This window comes from Sardina pilchardus, chromosome 9, assembly GCF_963854185.1.
Source record: "Sardina pilchardus chromosome 9, fSarPil1.1, whole genome shotgun sequence".
NCBI classification, from domain to species: Eukaryota; Metazoa; Chordata; class Actinopteri; order Clupeiformes; family Clupeidae; genus Sardina; species Sardina pilchardus.
This window is the reverse complement of record NC_085002.1, coordinates 4,934,057-4,939,479: the sequence shown is the minus strand read 5'-3', so window position 1 is coordinate 4,939,479 and position 5,423 is coordinate 4,934,057.

Sequence of the window (5,423 nt, the reverse complement as noted above, 5' to 3'; positions counted from 1 at the left end):
GGCACAGCCACAGTCTCTCTGCACTCAAGCGTGCTGTAGCATTTGCCATCAGCTCTAGGCTACTCAATACATAGGTCATACACCTAGTTGATTTCCTGCCAAGCGTTTGGGTTTCTTATTCTATGGTTTCATGTATTATTTTTGCTAAGTGAGTGCGTGTGTTTTTCTCTATCTAACTGCATGTGGTTTTCTTGTCACCCATGCCCTAGAACAGAATGTTCACAATGATACTTACATACTGTATATACATTTATATGACAATAGGCTATTACATCTTTCAGACTTGGTGAAGTCATTGAAGAACCACATTTACACATGACACAGTGTGTTCAGAAATCTCTCTCTTTAAAATCAAATATCTGCTCAGTAACTAGAAATGCAATTCCAAGGAATTTCCAGTGCATGAAAATGCAAAAATAGATAGATAATGTAGACATGGTTACTAAAGGCCTATTCGGACGGGATTAGTTTTATGGGGGGACGTAGAGTAATGCAGGTTTATCATATGACCTCTGTAATATAAATGTCCAATTCGGACGGGACTAAACATCTCTGTTATTTTACCTGACATGGGAGGAGTAACTACGTTTACGTTCTGCCGTCACATCTTCGTCGCCGTGCACGTGATACTTTGCGTCAGGTACGTGCGGCATTTTCAGATTTGAAAGACTACACAAGTTGGTTAAACTAGCAAACGTTAGCTTTATGTTATGCCATAAGTAGTTTGAAATGGCTAACAATATCAAGCTAATAGGCAAACTAGCTAACGTCCTATTAGGAGCTGCACAGTATGTTATGTTTTCATTCAGACTATGGTGGAATTGTTTTCAAATCAGGATGTGACGAAATATTACAGACATCTTTACAGAGGGTCGCGTTCGCACGGGATTAATTTTACCTAAGGTAATTTCTCCGGACCGTTTTACGGAAGGTAAAAGTGTCTGTAAATGTCACCGACATACTCCGTTATGTTTACTGACATGGCGCGTCCGGACGGGACTACATTACCTGGTAATTATTACTTTACCTGATGTCACCCCATAAAACTAATCCCGTCCGAATAGGCCTTAAGGTGTAACTAGGAAAAACATGGTGGTTGCATAGTTTACAGAGAGTTGATAGTGTGAAGGTAGACAGTTTAAAGATGAAACATTCCAGTTATAACTTAACTAATGATTTCTATTCATGTTAAAATGTTGATTAGCTAACTTAGCTAATGATTTCTAGCAGTAAAAATGCTAATTATGCTAGCAATGCTAACTTTACTAACAATGCTAACCAGGTTGATTAGCTAACTTAACCGATTATTTCTAGCAGTAATGCTAAAAATGCTAACTTTGCTAATAATGCTAAATTTGCTAACAATGCTAACCAGGTTGATTAGCTAACTTAGTTGATGATTGGGAATGGTTGAACAGTTAAATAGTTGAGTAGTTTCAATGGTTAAATGATTTAATAGTGTATTATTGCAGTGAGGACTTTTATTTTGAAACAGTTGTGGACAGAGGAAACAGTTTACAGGATATGTAGTCTTCACAGAGAATGTATGCTTAAAGCCTGAGAGAGAGAGAGAGCTGCTGCAGCTGGCCTGGCCACCTGGCAGAAGATTCTAATTGCCCTATTATGATGTCATAATGTAATGTTAAGTCTATGGGGAAATTGTAATAGTTTTTATTTAATAGTTCAAAAAGTATAAAAGTTACAAAGTTGAAAAATACATAGCTGAAGTCACCTAAGTAAGACCTACGCAGCGCAGTTTGAATGAAGTTTCTACGTTAAACGGTTGAAGCTGAATTGCACGCACAAAAAGCGTTAGAAGAATAATGACCTATAAGAATAAATCGGATAACAGTAGAGTGCATTTTCATGCACTCTAATAACTGCTCACTAATTGTCTTCTCCCAGCAGCTGGATAAAGAGGGTGATAGCTCTCTCCTCAACATCTCAGAAACCTCAGGTAAAAACTATGTCTGAAACAACACTGTATTGATTTTATATTGATAAAGAGTTTCATTATGTAGATGAAGATTCAATTATCCCCTAGTATTGGTAATAAAAATATGATTCATGGTATTCATGTGTGATTACTGTTTAAAATGTCATTACCAGCAGAATATGTACAGTTTGCTCCAAACTCATCCTGACCACATGTACACATGCTAACATGTTCTCATGCATTTGGTTTTTCAGGTGCTGATCTGAAAATACACGCAGAGGAGGACGTGGTGAGGCTGATATATAAGCTTTGTGTGCGGCTGACGCACTTTACAAGCACTCCCCTTAACTTTCAGCAACTTATTTTTGGACAGTAGCCTATTAAATAATATGTTCAATACTGTAAATATGCACTTTGTTTCTCTCAGTCCAAAGCATGTCATGTGTACAGCACCATTCCTGACACACTGGATGTTCCCAGCCGTCAGAACACCACCTACAGCTTAGCAAAAGCGCAGAAGGATCCAGACACCACCCAGAAGACCATGGCTTATAGCTTTGTGCAGAAGGTCTAACTTATCTGAAAAAGCCTACAAGAATAAGATGAAAACCTTATGACCAATTAGACAGACAACATAGAGGCACATGTGCACAATGAATTAGAATTTGGGTCCTATGGTAGAATATTCATATAATAAGATAAGGTTCCTTATGATGTACAACAAATATACAATTTATAGCTAATATATTGCTAGCATGTGGTCTTGTTTATCTGATCTGTCGCTAGTCAATACATAGAAATGCATTCCTCTGAAATGCTGTGAAATGACACAAACTCTGCACTCAGGCTGACACACAGATTCCAGGCTGTACAGTGGAAAATGTGTCTTTATTTGTTCTTTTTTATATATATATAAAAGCAATGTTCTTAAAAACAGGCAAGGGCTTACTGGCACGGTAATATGCTCATGTACTATAACAGTTTCCTCAATCTTTCCATGCATTGTTTTAATCAGTGTTACTTCCTCTATACACTAATCCAGCGAAACACGGAAGTAACACAAAACCGCCATTACTGCGTGCCTGGCTGCTAAGAAATTAGCTTGTTGGTTCCATAGGCGGCTGTTGCAGAAGTTAGCTGTCATTAATACACGTCTTAATACCTTATGGTGTTAATAAATTACCTTCATTGGTAAGTTTTGGTACAGTCTGACATCATTGATCCAATGTTCCCTTTCACCTGACATTTTCATTCATTAGCAGTCCTCTCGTTAGACATTCTCTGACAGGATGCTTTCATTGAAAAGCACAGACAAGTGTCACTCGTCACACTCGCAGGCACGCAGTAATGGCGATATTCAAGATGGCAGCGCCCATAAAGTTCGCGCTGGATTAGTGTATATGAAAACACCTCAGCTGTAAAAATGAAGAGGTAGAATGAAATGGACAGCAGAACATTTGTCACTCTTTTTTATAGATTAAAATCCACACTTAAACACATCAGAGTTATTCAATAGACAAAAGCAATCAAGGCAAAAAAGTCATTCCAACAAACTATCACACCACCTTTAAGTTGCTGTTTGAAACATTTTAATTCACTTTTCTTACATTTTTGAACAAGTCAGTGTCTAATTTGTGTTCTAGTGTATGAAGTCACCCTGACTATAGAGGTATGGCCCACAGTGTAACAAGTGGGATTCTGTCTTTCTAATAAAGTGTCTTTCCTGGAAGACCTGCGCTCTCTGGTCGGCTGTTTTGTCTGTACTGTATGTTCTCTGTATGTTGTGCTGTAATGGGAGATTTCCCTCCAAATCAGAAAGATTTTCTCTAGTGCAGCGGTCACCATTTGCTCCCGATAAGCATGATGTGCTCTGATTGGTGGTCTCCATTGTTGGCTATTAACATGGTTTGCTTTGATTGGTGGCATCTGATATGTGTCATCAGCATGGTGTTCTCTGATAGGCAGCTTGCTCTAGTCAGCGTGGAGTCCGGGACGGACAGACGCACGGATACACAACTCACAGAAGATTAAACTCCAACAGGAGAGTATAAGAGCACGTCCAAACCACAGAAGATCGAGATAGTATAAACTGAGGTCCAACAAGAGTCCACACAAACAAAGGTTACTGACTTAAAGGTGCACTATGAGATCTTGCATGGTTTTAGAGCAATTTCATTTTGGTCTCAAATCATAGCCATCCCCCTTTGATCAGCTTGCTGCCTGCTCCCTGAATACATTGTGGAAAAATCCGGTCTCTGGAGACAACACAGGGGCTGTAAAACGTCAAACAAACACTAAGGCACAGGCTGTGTACCAAAAGATAACAAACCATATTTCAGCCAAACACCAACAAGATGTTTAGGGGAGGGGTTGGGGGTTGGTGAACATGCACATATGGGTTGGGGGCATGAGAAAACTTGATTTAGCATGCATTGAAAAGCAGTGTTTTGTTTGTTTACATGGAAAATCAACAGAAGTTACATCATTCAGGATCTCATAGAGCACCTTTAACTGAAGCAGATATACATGGAAGTCCAAGAGCAAGGGAGCCGAGTTCCTGTGGCAGCCAAGAGCTTTGGGTCTTCTCGTGTCAGCGACGAGGACAGACAGACAGCCCAGGACTGCTTAAGAGGGCTATTCAGTATTCAGGGGATGCAGGACGAGTGACTGAAGAGTGGGCGTGGCTAAGGCGAGTTTGAAGCCTACCTTCTGGAACTCCAGGCGCTCACACTTCAGACTCACCAGTGGAGGAGACCATGAAATGAGACCCGAGTTTTGTGTAAAAAGTATCTTCACAACTGACAACTGACATTTTATCTTTGAAACATGTAGCCTAAATCATGTAGCCTAATATCACTTTGTGAGAAATATGAATGGACATTACTGTCTGTGACCTTTAGAGACAAACTACAGAAAAAAAGAAAAGACCAGTCTACCAATTGAGGTAAAGGAACACAATGGACAGGGCTGCTAATAGTAATTCACTTCTATAGGTTCCCAGAAATGAAAGCAACTAAATGAGAAAATGCAGGCTGATGGAGGGCTATAACTGGTGTGGTTTCAGTGCTGTTTTAACTCAAGTATGCCTAACCTCATGCACATTTTAAGCATTGCATGTTGAGTGCAAGACCACATCCTGAGCGTTGTGTGATGTTGTATGCTACTGTTTATTTTAGACTATGTATCTCATGCAAGCCCTCACAGTCGTTTCCAGCTGTCTCTTGGATGGCACGCTCAGAAATGAAGGTGGGTATCTGTATCATTGGGAACCATCATGGTGTGACCCCTCCCTCAATCAGCTGCGGATGGTTAGAAAATCAGCAGAATTTCCCCTTGGGGATCAATAAAGTATCTATCTATCTAGAAACAGTGATAAGAATAAGCGATTTATGGTAGACGGACCAAGAAAGAGTGGCAAAAGGGTTTACGGTGTGGTTGTGTGTGTGTGTGTGTGTGTGTGTGTGTGTGTGTGTGTGTGTGTGTGTGT